Genomic DNA, 16133 nt, shown 5'->3' with positions numbered 1-16133 from the left:
ACAAATCATCTGTGCTGTAGAAGGGCTCTGGGAGTTGAAAGAGTTGTGAATTTAACCCTCTAGGTTTCGGGCCTAATCTGAAACTCTTTCAAAACCAATTCCTTAAATAGACCATAGTTTGAAGCATCAGCAATAGGCATCTTACTGAATATATCCAGAGCTTTCCCAGCCAATTTGGCAACCAAAGTTGTCATCTTCCCTTTCCCGAATAAGCACTTTGTCTGTCCTCCGGGCAACATGCTTAAAAATCACTACCAGTGTCTCAAAGCAATCAGCTGTGCACATATCCTGCTCGACTACGCCACTGTGATGGGTTCGGTCACAGAGATCCCCTTGGGACTGAAATTACTTCCGAGCCCGTTTTCCCTGCCAGCTTGGGACTCCAGAACCCTGCCTTGTTGAGCCAGACACCTAGCCTGCTGCAACACAGACCCAGGCTCTGGGCCACACTCCCAAAGCTGCAGACTTTAACTCAAAACAGCTCAGCACCTGTCTCCAGCACCCAGCTCCCAGTGGGATCAAAACCCCAAATAAATCCCTTGTACTCTCTATAAAGCTTATACAGGGTAAATTCCTAAATTCTTCACCCTCTAGATCACTGATAGAGAGAGATGCACAGCTGTTTGCTCCCCCGGGGATTAATCACTTCCTCTGGGTTTATTAATAAACAAAAGTCATTTTTATTAAGGTTAAAAAGTAGGAGTGAAGTGATTTCAAGTAATAACAGACAGAACAAAGGAAGTCACCAAGCAAACTAAAACAAAACACGCAAGCCTAAGCATAATACATTAAGAAACTGATTCCAGGGAATAGCTCACCCTCAGAGGTGTTCCAATCAGCTTCTTTCACAGACTAGACTCCTGCCTAGTCTGGGCCCAATCCTTTCCCCTGCTTCGGTCTTTGTTACTTCCAGCAGACATCTTAGGTTTTCTCGTGACTGGCAGCCCCTTTGTCCTGCTTCACCCCCTTTTATAGCTTTGGCATAAGGCGGGAATCTTTTGTCTCTCTGGGTCCTCACCCTTCCTTCTAAACGGAAAAATACCAGATTTAAGATGGATTCCACTATCGTGGTCTCTGTAAGACCCCCTAGTTTCCATTCTTCCTGGGTTGGCCCACACGTACACAGGAAGGTTTGCAGGTCAATAAACCATTTACAACCAATTGTCAATGGGAGCCGTCAAGGTTTTAAACCGCCATTAGTGGCCCACGCTTTGCACAATTACAATAGGACCTCAGAGTTAGACTTCATATTTCCAGCTTCAGAGACAAGAATGAGACATGCATACAAATAAGAGGCATATATTCAGTAGGTTAGAACCTTTGTTATGATACCTTACAAGAGACCTTTTGCATCAAGCATATTCCACTTACATCATACTCACACTTATAAGCATCTTTTCATAAAACGTATGGAGTGCAACGTCACCGGGTGCCCTACCTACCCTGCTTTCGCTGCTTCCTGATGGCACAGAATTGACAACAAAAGAGCCAGGCTAGGAGGCTTCTAAAACCGAGAGAGCTGTTCTATCGCGTCCACATCCTCTCAGGAGGTGTCAAACCCCCTCTCTCCGTTTCCATCCCCAAATCCTATCAGCTCAATGAGTTTTGTCCTGGAAGAGCCTCGAGGAGGCAGAAGAAGCGGAGAGGATTGCGTTGGGGGTAACTAAAACAGAGACGAGTTGTTCCTCTTGGGATTTTGGTGTGTTTCCCTGGTGATCCTGACGGAGGCAGGAAGCATAATTCCATTTTTTCAATGCCTCGGATTGGGTTCAGCTGGTGAACTCTCTGCTCTTGTTCTCACAGGGAATGGAGACTGGACCGGTTTCCCAATTTGGACAGAAAGTGGCTTGCCAAAGCCGAGGAGAGCCTGCTTCCTGCCTGCACCGAGTTGACAAACTGGGAAGCCAAAGCTGAGAGACCCGTGAAGCGAAGTCAGAGTGCTATCCGCTCACATGGAGGAGCACAAGCCCTCCTGGGTTTCTCTGCCCAAATTATAATCAGTTGAGTGATTTTCCTGGATGAGCCTCTAGGTAGGCAGAAGAAGAAGTGAAGAGGGTTGCGATGGGGTAAATGAAAGCCGAGGACTCTTCCTCTTGAGATGTCTTTGTCTTGCTCTTGTGATTCTGATGGATGAACCTAAAGCGTCATTTGAGCGTGTTTCAGTGCTTTTCCTCAGGCTCAGGTTGTGATGCTGAGCACAGGGTTCCTTCACCCTCTCTGCTTGGACCCTCTGTAATGGGGAACGGACCAGCTTTCAGAAAGAGCCTAGTGGAGCTGAACGAAAACAGCAGTAAACATCCAGGTTCACCTAGATTAATCTTTTGTCCCCAATTTTCTTGGGAAACAAAACAAAAACAAGGTTTTCTTAAGAACTCAACACCCATTCAGGCTCCAAACTCTTTTGCAAGATTTCCAGAAGGGCTCAACACCCTGAGTGCTGAGCTAGTTTGGGAAAGAAACCCAAACAAGGCCGGTACCGATTGTGAGTGCTGGCTGCTTGACTCTGTGGCCCACCGTGCGGGAGTTTGAGGTTCTCATTAAGCTAAGTGTCTCTATTCTGCCTCTGTCCTAGTGTCCATCTAATAAGTGAGGGGAGATTAGAACACCTCAGAAGGCACAGGGTTGTAGGAAACCTGAAACTTTAGATGAGGGTGATGGTGTCTAAAAACCAGATGTGATGTAGGTGTTGAACGAGAGATGCTGTCTTGGCCTCCTTGAGCGGCTCATACAATATTGAAGAAAGGAGGGTTGAGAGCTGCTTTTGTCCCAGCGTCAGGATGGCCGAGTGGTCTAAGGCGCCAGACTCAAGGCTCTGTCTTTCCCACAACTGGGGCTTCTGGTCTCCTGCAGGAGGCGTGGGTTCAAATCCACTCCTGACACAACCTCTTGATTCCACCTCAAGAGGTGGCCTGGTTTCAATTGCCCTTGTAACATATTGGAAGAGCCCTTGTTTAGGAGCTTTCTTAGAGTAGCGGCAAGAGAAGTTAGAGGAATCGTAAATACCTTCAGAATCCATGCGCTCAAGGCACCTAGTTGGGTAAATTCAGTGTATTCCCCACCAGAAAGTTGGCATTGCTTGATCTTGGGCAGGTATGGGTGTCAAACATATACAGGTGGAGGAAGAGGAGCAGTACAGTAGACACTGATAAAGGGAAGGTAAGACTCTTAGTCTCAGGGTTTGGGCTTGAGCCTAAACTGGGTGCTCTACGTACTCTGGTTGGGCTGCTTCATGAGGGCACAGAATTGACAACATAGGGAGCAGAGACAGGAGGCAGCTACAACCAAGAGCCCTGTTAGATTGTGTCAACATCCTATCAGGAGGTCTCAAAGCCTCTCTCTCAGTTTGTATCTCAGAAATTCTATCCGCTCCAGGATCTTTCTCCATCAAAGAGCCGCTAGGTAGGCAGAAGAAGAGGTGGAGAGGTTGCGATGGAGGTAACAAAAGCAGAGAAGAATTGGTCCTCTTGGGATTTTTTGTGTTTCTCTTGTGATCCTGACGGAGGAACCGGAAGCATCATTAGATTTTTTTCTGGCTACGTTCTGTCCAACAGATTAAGTTGGTCCATTGTCCATTCCCCTCAGGGTTAAGAGCTGGAACCCTGTGCTCAGGGTCACAACCTTAGCCCAACCGAAGGCACTGAAACAAACTCAAATGATGCTTCAGCTTCCTCCCTCAGCATCACAAGACCAACACAAAGAAAACTCCCGAGGAACGGGGCTCTGAGCATTGCCAGGTTGTGAGTTCCGTGCCCTCAGGAAGCAGCCAAAATGCTCGAACCCCACCCGCTTCTCTTGGACCGCTGGCAACATGGTGTTTGCACAGGAGCCGCAAGCCCGTCTTTCCTGTCTTTGTCTATCCCGGCCCCTTCCCCCCAAATGCTTTCATCGGACGCTGGAGGGACCTAAGGACCTGCAGGTTCCCGCACCCACCTCCTAAAGCAAACAGTCCTTCCCTTCTCTGACATTCCTGGAGCCGCACATCCTTGGAAGAGTTTTACCCCGGGGGGTTCTGATTCCCTGCGAAAAGATGTGTCTGGCGGCGAACTGTCTTCTCTGCCCCCTCTTTGGGCGCTGAGAAGCTTTTTCTGAGACACCGCACCTCCTCCTGCTGGGAGAATCCTAAATTCCACCCTCCCACCCAGGTTTCTCTGAGCAGCTGCTAGATGATTTTCCCACTTCTCTGGTCTAGACACCAGCATCTAACTAGCCTTGGAACGGGCCCTGTTTGCTAGCTGGAGAGCGAAGGAACCAGGAAAGCAGGCAAATGTCAGGAAACGAATCTCAGCACGCAAAGAAACTTCCTTCGCTCTTCTTTTGCACTGTCTGTGCCTTTGCTACCCCTTGAGGCCTAGCCCGAGTAGCTCAGTCGGTAGAGCATGAGACTCTTAATCTCAGGGTCTTGGGTTCAAGCCCCACGTTGGGCGTTTCATCTTGCACTCTTTGACATCACTCTCTCCCTTAGAGTCTCAGAGCATAACGGAATCCACTCTTTGTCCTCTCAACCAGCTGAGGCGGTCTCGGACCTTTAGTACATCATGAAGACAAGACACATTGACAATTCCATGGTCCTAAGAGAGTTGAGTCTCTTCTAGCCCAGGCAAGAGAGGGAAAAAATAACCTTTCAGAAGCTGATTGCCCCCCTCCCCCTGAGCAGCCATCTAGAGCTTCTCTACTTATTTCTATATCTTCGCCAGCGCTCAGTAGTTGAGATAACTGCTTCTTTCTCAAATCCTCCACCAGCCCTCTTCATTGGGATGGAGATTGCTTAAGGCTGACGATTCTGCCACATCTTATTCATCCCTCATACATTTCTGTAAGCCCATGGAGAGTAAAACAAGATAGCAACAAAACTGTTTTTTTTTTTAAAAAAAAGACATGGCCTCAATGTATAACAATACTGGAAATTGTCTTAATATGTTTTCTGTTTCTTTTTCATATCAGTGCTAAAAATAGGAAGGGAACCGTAAGGAAACGAAGAGCTCAGAGCTTGTGTTAACCTCCTTTGAAGACGAACGAATGGCCTCAGTTGGACAGAAAGTAGGCCTAGAAAGTTATGCCCAACCCCCCCAACTGTCATCTCCCTGGTGGTCTAGTGGTTAGGATTTGGCGCTTTCACCGCCACGGCCCGGGTTCGATTCCCGGTCAGGGAGTTATCCTCTTCAACAAAAGTCTACCTTGCCTTCCTCGCTTGGAGTTCAACCAGAAGAATGCAACTTCCTGGCCTCCTTCAGAATGCTTGGAAACTCTTTAGAGGCCATGGGAAAGCAAAGCTTCCAACTACTACAATATGGCTATCTGCCATTGAAAGCCCATCCTCTGCACCCTTTTACACAAATACACTTACTTGTGCAAACAATTTAGGTTTTCCTTCTTACCAAGCCTAACCTAAATTAGAACAACATTGCACTTTGACCCAAGATCTTTTTCTTTTCTTTTCACTTTTCTTGGTGAAACCAAACCAAACCAAACAATCATTTTGGGTCCACCAAAATATTTCACTAAATATAATATTCATCCAAAAACCTTTCACCCAGCGCTATATTCAAGTCTTTGGAAGTAACACCCCGGAGAAAGATCATTAAGCTTTTCCATTCCTAAGATCTAGCCGCTGAAGGCTTCTGAGCATGGGCTATGGGCCTTTCACCTCTAGGCCAGTGGTTACCCTCTTGCTCAGGTGGCTACTGATGAAGGCAACGTGGTTTAGTGGCAGATCCATTTCAGCCTCCCCCTTCCAATGTCTACAGGAGGGTGTTTGTTTCGCAGTGCATCTAAGAATCAAATCAATTCTCTTGAAACCTCAACCTGGAATCAAGGTGATTGTAGGTCAAGGAAGGAAGGTTTTGTTCATCCTGTTCTAGTAAATGCTCAAAGTTGCGATGCTTCTTGGAGCTTCCAGACACATTGGCCAGAATTTTCAGAAGGTCTCACACCCACCGCTAGGGCCAGATTTGCAGAAGAACTAGGCTCCCAGTTAGGCACTAAAATCTTTAGCCAGATTGTCAAAAAGGCTCAACCTATTTTTCCAAAAGATGAGTTATTTTGGAAAAAGCTTGTAAGATTGTGGGTGCTGGTTACTTGTCTATGTGGCCCACACTGCTGGAGTTGGAGGTTCACCATTGTTTTCTCAGAATGCGGTGTCCGTAGTCTGCCTCAGTTCTGGTGTCCATCTTTTATTCTCCTAATAAATCAGCAGGGAGACTAAAACAACATCGGACTCACAGGGCTCCCGGAAACCTGCCAATTTGGCTCACGGTGAAGGTGTATACAAATCATCTGTGCTGTAGAAGGGCTCTGGGAGTTGAAAGAGTTGTGAATTTAACCCTCTAGGTTTCGGGCCTAATCTGAAACTCTTTCAAAACCAATTCCTTAAATAGACCATAGTTTGAAGCATCAGCAATAGGCATCTTACTGAATATATCCAGAGCTTTCCCAGCCAATTTGGCAACCAAAGTTGTCATCTTCCCTTTCCCGAATAAGCACTTTGTCTGTCCTCCGGGCAACATGCTTAAAAATCACTACCAGTGTCTCAAAGCAATCAGCTGTGCACATATCCTGCTCGACTACGCCACTGTGATGGGTTCGGTCACAGAGATCCCCTTGGGACTGAAATTACTTCCGAGCCCGTTTTCCCTGCCAGCTTGGGACTCCAGAACCCTGCCTTGTTGAGCCAGACACCCTAGCCTGCTGCAACACAGACCCAGGCTCTGGGCCACACTCCCAAAGCTGCAGACTTTAACTCAAAACAGCTCAGCACCTGGCTCCAGCACCCAACTCCCGGTGGGATCCAAATAAATCCCTTGTACTCTCTATAAAGCTTATACAGGGTAAATTCCTAAATTCTTCACCCTCTAGATCACTGATAGAGAGAGATGCACAGCTGTTTGCTCCCCCGGGGATTAATCACTTCCTCTGGGTTTATTAATAAACAAAAGTCATTTTTATTAAGGTTAAAAAGTAGGAGTGAAGTGATTTCAAGTAATAACAGACAGAACAAAGGAAGTCACCAAGCAAACTAAAACAAAACACGCAAGCCTAAGCATAATACATTAAGAAACTGATTCCAGGGAATAGCTCACCCTCAGAGGTGTTCCAATCAGCTTCTTTCACAGACTAGACTCCTGCCTAGTCTGGGCCCAATCCTTTCCCCTGCTTCGGTCTTTGTTACTTCCAGCAGACATCTTAGGTTTTCTCGTGACTGGCAGGGGTTTTCTCATGACTGGCAGCCCCTTTGTCCTGCTTCACCCCCTTTTATAGCTTTGGCATAAGGCGGGAATCTTTTGTCTCTCTGGGTCCTCACCCTTCCTTCTAAACGGAAAAATACCAGATTTAAGATGGATTCCACTATCGTGGTCTCTGTAAGACCCCCTAGTTTCCATTCTTCCTGGGTTGGCCCACACGTACACAGGAAGGTTTGCAGGTCAATAAACCATTTACAACCAATTGTCAATGGGAGCCGTCAAGGTTTTAAACCGCCATTAGTGGCCACGCTTTGCACAATTACAATAGGACCTCAGAGTTAGACTTCATATTTCCAGCTTCAGAGACAAGAATGAGACATGCATACAAATAAGAGGCATATATTCAGTAGGTTAGAACCTTTGTTATGATACCTTACAAGAGACCTTTTGCATCAAGCATATTCCACTTACATCATACTCACACTTATAAGCATCTTTTCATAAAACGTATGGAGTGCAACGTCACCGGGTGCCCTACCTACCCTGCTTTCGCTGCTTCCTGATGGCACAGAATTGACAACAAAGAGCCAGGCTAGGAGGCTTCTAAAACCGAGAGAGCTGTTCTATCGCGTCCACATCCTCTCAGGAGGTGTCAAACCCCCTCTCTCCGTTTCCATCCCCCAAATCCTATCAGCTCAATGAGTTTTGTCCCTGGAAGAGCCTCGAGGGAGGCAGAAGAAGCGGAGAGGATTGCGTTGGGGGTAACTAAAACAGAGACGAGTTGTTCCTCTTGGGATTTTGGTGTGTTTCCCTGGTGATCCTGACGGAGGAACGGGAAGCATAATTCCATTTTTCAATGCCTCGGATTGGGTTCAGCTGGTGAACTCTCTGCTCTTGTTCTCACAGGGAATGGAGACTGGACCGGTTTCCCAATTTGGACAGAAAGTGGCTTGCCAAAGCCGAGGAGAGCCTGCTTCCTGCCTGCACCGAGTTGACAAACTGGGGAAGCCAAAGCTGAGAGACCCCGTAGACGAAGTCAGAGTGCTATCCGCTCACATGGAGGAGCACAAGCCCTCCTGGGTTTCTCTGCCCAAATTATAATCAGTTGAGTGATTTTCCTGGATGAGCCTCTAGGTAGGCAGAAGAAGAAGTGAAGAGGGTTGCGATGGGGTAAATGAAAGCCGAGGACTCTTCCTCTTGAGATGTCTTTGTCTTGCTCTTGTGATTCTGATGGATGAACCTAAAGCGTCATTTGAGCGTGTTTCAGTGCTTTTCCTCGGGCTCAGGTTGTGATGCTGAGCACAGGGGTTCCTTCACCCTCTCTGCTTGGACCCTCTGTAATGGGGAACGGACCAGCTTTCGAAAGAGCCTAGTGGAGCTGAACGAAAACAGCAGTAAACATCCAGGTTCACCCTAGATTAATCTTTTGTCCCCAATTTTCTTGGGGAAACAAAACAAAAACAAGGTTTTCTTAAGAACTCAACACCCATTCAGGCTCCAAACTCTTTTGCAAGATTTCCAGAAGGGCTCAACACCCTGAGTGCTGAGCTAGTTTGGGAAAAAAACCCAAACAAGGCCGGTACCGATTGTGAGTGCTGGCTGCTTGACTCTGTGGCCCACCGTGCGGGAGTTTGAGGTTCTCATTAAGCTAAGTGTCTCTATTCTGCCTCTGTCCTAGTGTCCATCTAATAAGTGAGGGGGGAGATTAGAACACCTCAGAAGGCACAGGGTTGTAGGAAACCTGAAACTTTAGATGAGGGTGATGGTGTCTAAAAACCAGATGTGATGTAGGTGTTGAACGAGAGATGCTGTCTTGGCCTCCTTGAGCGGCTCATACAATATTGAAGAAAAGGAGGGTTGAGAGCTGCTTTTGTCCCAGCGTCAGGATGGCCGAGTGGTCTAAGGCGCCAGACTCAAGGCTCTGTCTTTCCCACAACTGGGGCTTCTGGTCTCCTGCAGGAGGCGTGGGTTCAAATCCACTCCTGACACAACCTCTTGATTCCACCTCAAGAGGTGGCCTGGTTTCAATTGCCCTTGTAACATATTGGAAGAGCCCTTGTTTAGGAGCTTTCTTAGAGTAGCGGCAAGAGAAGTTAGAGGGAATCGTAAATACCTTCAGAATCCATGCGCTCAAGGCACCTAGTTGGGTAAATTCCAGTGTATTCCCCACCAGAAAGTTGGCATTGCTTGATCTTGGGCAGGTATGGGTGTCAAACATATACAGGTGGAGGAAGAAGGAGCAGTACAGTAGACACTGATAAAGGGAAGGTAAGACTCTTAGTCTCAGGGTTTGGGCTTGAGCCTAAACTGGGTGCTCTACGTACTCTGGTTGGGCTGCTTCATGAGGGCACAGAATTGACAACATAGGGAGCAGAGACAGGAGGCAGCTACAACCAAGAGCCCTGTTAGATTGTGTCAACATCCTATCAGGAGGTCTCAAAGCCTCTCTCTCAGTTTGTATCTCAGAAATTCTATCCGCTCCAGGATCTTTCTCCATCAAAGAGCCGCTAGGTAGGCAGAAGAAGAGGTGGAGAGGGTTGCGATGGAGGTAACAAAAGCAGAGAAGAATTGTTCCTCTTGGGATTTTTTGTGTTTCTCTTGTGATCCTGACGGAGGAACCGGAAGCATCATTAGATTTTTTTCTGGCTACTTTCTGTCCAACAGATTAAGTTGGTCCATTGTCCATTCCCCTCAGGGTTAAGAGCTGGAACCCTGTGCTCAGGGTCACAACCTTAGCCCAACCGAAGGCACTGAAACAAACTCAAATGATGCTTCAGCTTCCTCCCTCAGCATCACAAGACCAACACAAAGAAAACTCCCGAGGAACGGGGCTCTGAGCATTGCCAGGTTGTGAGTTCCGTGCCCTCAGGAAGCAGCCAAAATGCTCGAACCCCCACCCGCTTCTCTTGGACCGCTGGCAACATGGTGTTTGCACAGGAGCCGCAAGCCCGTCTTTCCTGTCTTTGTCTATCCCGGCCCCTTCCCCCCAAATGCTTTCATCGGACGCTGGAGGGACCTAAGGACCTGCAGGTTCCCGCACCCACCTCCTAAAGCAAACAGTCCTTCCCTTCTCTGACATTCCTGGAGCCGCACATCCTTGGAAGAGTTTTACCCCGGGGGGTTCTGATTCCCTGCGAAAAGATGTGTCTGGCGGCGAACTGTCTTCTCTGCCCCCTCTTTGGGCGCTGAGAAGCTTTTTCTGAGAAACAGCACCTCCTCCTGCTGGGAGAATCCTAAATTCCACCCTCCCACCCAGGTTTCTCTGAGCAGCTGCTAGATGATTTTCCCACTTCTCTGGTCTAGACACCAGCATCTAACTAGCCTTGGAACGGGCCCTGTTTGCTAGCTGGAGAGCGAAGGAACCAGGAAAGCAGGCAAATGTCAGGAAACGAATCTCAGCACGCAAAGAAACTTCCTTCGCTCTTCTTTTGCACTGTCTGTGCCTTTGCTACCCCTTGAGGCCTAGCCCGAGTAGCTCAGTCGGTAGAGCATGAGACTCTTAATCTCAGGGTCTTGGGTTCAAGCCCCACGTTGGGCGTTTCATCTTGCACTCTTTGACATCACTCTCTCCCTTAGAGTCTCAGAGCATAACGGAATCCACTCTTTGTCCTCTCAACCAGCTGAGGCGGTCTCGGACCTTTAGTACATCATGAAGACAAGACACATTGACAATTCCATGGTCCTAAGAGAGTTGAGTCTCTTCTAGCCCAGGCAAGAGAGGGAAAAAATAACCTTTCAGAAGCTGATTGCCCCCCTCCCCCTGAGCAGCCATCTAGAGCTTCTCTACTTATTTCTATATCTTCGCCAGCGCTCAGTAGTTGAGATAACTGCTTCTTTCTCAAATCCTCCACCAGCCCTCTTCATTGGGATGGAGATTGCTTAAGGCTGACGATTCTGCCACATCTTATTCATCCCTCATACATTTCTGTAAGCCCATGGAGAGTAAAACAAGATAGCAACAAAACTGTTTTTTTTTTTAAAAAAGACATGGCCTCAATGTATAACAATACTGGAAATTGTCTTAATATGTTTTCTGTTTCTTTTTCATATCAGTGCTAAAAATAGGAAGGGAACCGTAAGGAAACGAAGAGCTCAGAGCTTGTGTTAACCTCCTTTGAAGACAGACGAATGGCCTCAGTTGGACAGAAAGTAGGCCTAGAAAGTTATGCCCAACCCCCAACTGTCATCTCCCTGGTGGTCTAGTGGTTAGGATTTGGCGCTTTCACCGCCACGGCCGGGTTCGATTCGGTCAGGAGTGATCCTCTTCAACAAAAGTCTACCTTGCCTTCCTCGCTTGGAGTTCAACCAGAAGAATGCAACTTCCTGGCCTCCTTCAGAATGCTTGGAAACTCTTTAGAGGCCATGGGGAAAGCAAAGCTTCCAACTACTACAATATGGCTATCTGCCATTGAAAGCCCAGCCTCTGCACCCTTTTACACAAATACACTTACTTGTGCAAACAATTTAGGTTTTCCTTCTTACCAAGCCTAACCTAAATTAGAACAACATTGCACTTTGACCCAAGATCTTTTTCTTTTCTTTTCACTTTTCTTGGTGAAACCAAACCAAACCAAACAATCATTTTGGGTCCACCAAAATATTTCACTAAATATAATATTCATCCAAAAACCTTTCACCCAGCGCTATATTCAAGTCTTTGGAAGTAACACCCCGGAGAAAGATCATTAAGCTTTTCCATTCCTAAGATCTAGCCGCTGAAGGCTTCTGAGCATGGGCTATGGGCCTTTCACCTCTAGGCCAGTGGTTACCCTCTTGCTCAGGTGGCTACTGATGAAAGGCAACGTGGTTTAGTGGCAGATCCATTTCAGCCTCCCCCTTCCAATGTCTACAGGAGGGTGTTTGTTTCGCAGTGCATCTAAGAATCAAATCAATTCTCTTGAAACCTCAACCTGGAATCAAGGTGATTGTAGGTCAAGGAAGGAAGGTTTTGTTCATCCTGTTCTAGTAAATGCTCAAAGTTGCGATGCTTCTTGGAGCTTCCAGACACATTGGCCAGAATTTTCAGAAGGTCTCACACCCACCGCTAGGGCCAGATTTGCAGAAGAACTAGGCTCCCAGTTAGGCACTAAAATCTTTAGCCAGATTGTCAAAAGGCTCAACCTATTTTCCAAAAGATGAGTTATTTTGGAAAAAGCTTGTAAAGATTGTGGGTGCTGGTTACTTGTCTATGTGGCCCACACTGCTGGAGTTGGAGGTTCACCATTGTTTTCTCAGAATGCGGTGTCCGTAGTCTGCCTCAGTTCTAGTGTCCATCTTTTATTCTCCTAATAAATCAGCAGGAGACTAAAACAACATCGGACTCACAGGGCTCCCGGAAACCTGCCAATTTGGCTCACGGTGAAGGTGTATACAAATCATCTGTGCTGTAGAAGGGCTCTGGGAGTTGAAAGAGTTGTGAATTTAACCCTCTAGGTTTCGGGCCTAATCTGAAACTCTTTCAAAACCAATTCCTTAAATAGACCATAGTTTGAAGCATCAGCAATAGGCATCTTACTGAATATATCCAGAGCTTTCCCAGCCAATTTGGCAACCAAAGTTGTCATCTTCCCTTTCCCGAATAAGCACTTTGTCTGTCCTCCGGGCAACATGCTTAAAAATCACTACCAGTGTCTCAAAGCAATCAGCTGTGCACATATCCTGCTCGACTACGCCACTGTGATGGGTTCGGTCACAGAGATCCCCTTGGGACTGAAATTACTTCGAGCCCGTTTTCCCTGCCAGCTTGGGACTCCAGAACCCTGCCTTGTTGAGCCAGACACCTAGCCTGCTGCAACACAGACCCAGGCTCTGGGCCACACTCCCAAAGCTGCAGACTTTAACTCAAAACAGCTCAGCACCTGTCTCCAGCACCCAGCTCCCAGTGGGATCAAAACCCCAAATAAATCCCTTGTACTCTCTATAAAGCTTATACAGGGTAAATTCCTAAATTCTTCACCCTCTAGATCACTGATAGAGAGAGATGCACAGCTGTTTGCTCCCCCGGGGATTAATCACTTCCTCTGGGTTTATTAATAAACAAAAGTCATTTTTATTAAGGTTAAAAAGTAGGAGTGAAGTGATTTCAAGTAATAACAGACAGAACAAAGGAAGTCACCAAGCAAACTAAAACAAAACACATAAGCCTAAGCATAATACATTAAGAAACTGATTCCAGGGAATAGCTCACCCTCAGAGGTGTTCCAATCAGCTTCTTTCACAGACTAGACTCCTGCCTAGTCTGGGCCCAATCCTTTCCCCTGCTTCGGTCTTTGTTACTTCCAGCAGACATCTTAGGTTTTCTCATGACTGGCAGCCCCTTTGTCCTGCTTCACCCCCTTTTATAGCTTTGGCATAAGGCGGGAATCTTTTGTCTCTCTGGGTCCTCACCCTTCCTTCTAAACGGAAAAATACCAGATTTAAGATGGATTCCACTATCGTGGTCTCTGTAAGACCCCCTAGTTTCCATTCTTCCTGGGTTGGCCCACACGTACACAGGAAGGTTTGCAGGTCAATAAACCATTTACAACCAATTGTCAATGGGAGCCGTCAAGGTTTTAAACCGCCATTAGTGGCCCACGCTTTGCACAATTACAATAGGACCTCAGAGTTAGACTTCATATTTCCAGCTTCAGAGACAAGAATGAGACATGCATACAAATAAGAGGCATATATTCAGTAGGTTAGAACCTTTGTTATGATACCTTACAAGAGACCTTTTGCATCAAGCATATTCCACTTACATCATACTCACACTTATAAGCATCTTTTCATAAAACGTATGGAGTGCAACGTCACCGGGTGCCCTACCTACCCTGCTTTCGCTGCTTCCTGATGGCACAGAATTGACAACAAAGAGCCAGGCTAGGAGGCTTCTAAAACCGAGAGAGCTGTTCTATCGCGTCCACATCCTCTCAGGAGGTGTCAAACCCCTCTCTCCGTTTCCATCCCCAAATCCTATCAGCTCAATGAGTTTTGTCCCTGGAAGAGCCTCGAGGGAGGCAGAAGAAGCGGAGAGGATTGCGTTGGGGTAACTAAAACAGAGACGAGTTGTTCCTCTTGGGATTTTGGTGTGTTTCCCTGGTGATCCTGACGGAGGAACGGGAAGCATAATTCCATTTTTCAATGCCTCGGATTGGGTTCAGCTGGTGAACTCTCTGCTCTTGTTCTCACAGGGAATGGAGACTGGACCGGTTTCCCAATTTGGACAGAAAGTGGCTTGCCAAAGCCGAGGAGAGCCTGCTTCCTGCCTGCACCGAGTTGACAAACTGGGAAGCCAAAGCTGAGAGACCCGTGAAGCGAAGTCAGAGTGCTATCCGCTCACATGGAGGGGAGCACAAGCCCTCCTGGGTTTCTCTGCCCAAATTATAAACAGTTGAGTGATTTTCCTGGATGAGCCTCTAGGTAGGCAGAAGAAGAAGTGAAGAGGCTTGCGATGGGGAAAATGAAAGCCGAGGACTCTTCCTCTAGAGAAGTCTTAGTATTGCTCTTGTGATTCTGATGGATGAACCTAAAGCGTCATTTGAGCGTGTTTCAGTGCTTTTCCTCAGGCTCAGGTTGTGATGCTGAGCACAGGGTTCCTTCACCCTCTCTGCTTGGACCCTCTGTAATGGGAACGGACCAGCTTTCGAAAGAGCCTAGTGGAGCTGAACGAAAACAGCAGTAAACATCCAGGTTCACCTAGATTAATCTTTTGTCCCCAATTTTCTGGGGAAACAAAACAAAAACAAGGTTTTCTTAAGAACTCAACACCCATTCAGGCTCCAAACTCTTTTGCAAGATTTCCAGAAGGGCTCAACACCCTGAGTGCTGAGCTAGTTTGGGAAAAAAACCCAAACAAGGCCGGTACCGATTGTGAGTGCTGGCTGCTTGACTCTGTGGCCCACCGTGCGGGAGTTTGAGGTTCTCATTAAGCTAAGTGTCTCTATTCTGCCTCTGTCCTAGTGTCCATCTAATAAGTGAGGGGGGAGATTAGAACACCTCAGAAGGCACAGGGTTGTAGGAAACCTGAAACTTTAGATGAGGGTGATGGTGTCTAAAAACCAGATGTGATGTAGGTGTTGAACGAGAGATGCTGTCTTGGCCTCCTTGAGCGGCTCATACAATATTGAAGAAAAGGAGGGTTGAGAGAGCTGCTTTTGTCCCAGCGTCAGGATGGCCGAGTGGTCTAAGGCGCCAGACTCAAGGCTCTGTCTTTCCCACAACTGGGGCTTCTGGTCTCCTGCAGGAGGCGTGGGTTCAAATCCCACTCCTGACACAACCTCTTGATTCCACCTCAAGAGGTGGCCTGGTTTCAATTGCCCTTGTAACATATTGGAAGAGCCCTTGTTTAGGAGCTTTCTTAGAGTAGCGGCAAGAGAAGTTAGAGGGAATCGTAAATACCTTCAGAATCCATGCGCTCAAGGCACCTAGTTGGGTAAATTCCAGTGTATTCCCCACCAGAAAGTTGGCATTGCTTGATCTTGGGCAGGTATGGGTGTCAAACATATACAGGTGGAGGAAGAAGGGAGCAGTACAGTAGACACTGATAAAGGGAAGGTAAGACTCTTAGTCTCAGGGTTTGGGCTTGAGCCCTAAACTGGGTGCTCTACGTACTCTGGTTGGGCTGCTTCATGAGGGCACAGAATTGACAACATAGGGAGCAGAGACAGGAGGCAGCTACAACCAAGAGCCCTGTTAGATTGTGTCAACATCCTATCAGGAGGTCTCAAAGCCTCTCTCTCAGTTTGTATCTCAGAAATTCTATCCGCTCCAGGATCTTTCTCCATCAAAGAGCCGCTAGGTAGGCAGAAGAAGAGGTGGAGAGGGTTGCGATGGAGGTAACAAAAGCAGAGAAGAATTGTTCCTCTTGGGATTTTTTGTGTTTCTCTTGTGATCCTGACGGAGGAACCGGAAGCATCATTAGATTTTTTTCTGGCTACTTTCTGTCCAACAGATTAAGTTGGTCCATTGTCCATT

At 47.2% G+C, this 16133-nt stretch overlaps 6 non-coding genes across 6 annotated transcripts; all 6 read left to right on the top strand.

The window, feature by feature from the left end:
- The first annotated feature begins 2771 nt into the window (after positions 1–2771).
- TRNAL-CAA lies at positions 2772–2879 on the top strand. The gene is made up of 2 exons: positions 2772–2809; positions 2835–2879. It is a non-coding gene; the product is annotated as a tRNA-Leu (tRNA).
- Positions 2880–4351: 1472 nt separating this feature from the next.
- On the top strand, positions 4352–4424 carry TRNAK-CUU. The gene has a single exon. It is a non-coding gene; the product is annotated as a tRNA-Lys (tRNA).
- Positions 4425–5078: 654 nt separating this feature from the next.
- Positions 5079–5150, top strand: TRNAE-UUC. The gene has a single exon. It is a non-coding gene; the product is annotated as a tRNA-Glu (tRNA).
- A 3908-nt stretch (positions 5151–9058) lies between these two features.
- TRNAL-CAA lies at positions 9059–9166 on the top strand. The gene is made up of 2 exons: positions 9059–9096; positions 9122–9166. It is a non-coding gene; the product is annotated as a tRNA-Leu (tRNA).
- Positions 9167–10643: 1477 nt separating this feature from the next.
- Positions 10644–10716, top strand: TRNAK-CUU. The gene has a single exon. It is a non-coding gene; the product is annotated as a tRNA-Lys (tRNA).
- Positions 10717–15323: 4607 nt separating this feature from the next.
- On the top strand, positions 15324–15432 carry TRNAL-CAA. Its single transcript has 2 exons — positions 15324–15361; positions 15387–15432. It is a non-coding gene; the product is annotated as a tRNA-Leu (tRNA).
- The last annotated feature ends 701 nt before the right edge of the window (positions 15433–16133 follow it).

This window comes from Mauremys reevesii, unplaced genomic scaffold (genome assembly GCF_016161935.1).
Source record: "Mauremys reevesii isolate NIE-2019 unplaced genomic scaffold, ASM1616193v1 Contig4, whole genome shotgun sequence".
Taxonomy (NCBI): domain Eukaryota; kingdom Metazoa; phylum Chordata; order Testudines; family Geoemydidae; genus Mauremys; species Mauremys reevesii.
Note: the sequence above shows the minus strand (reverse complement) of the source record. Positions and strands in the feature narration are given on the sequence as shown.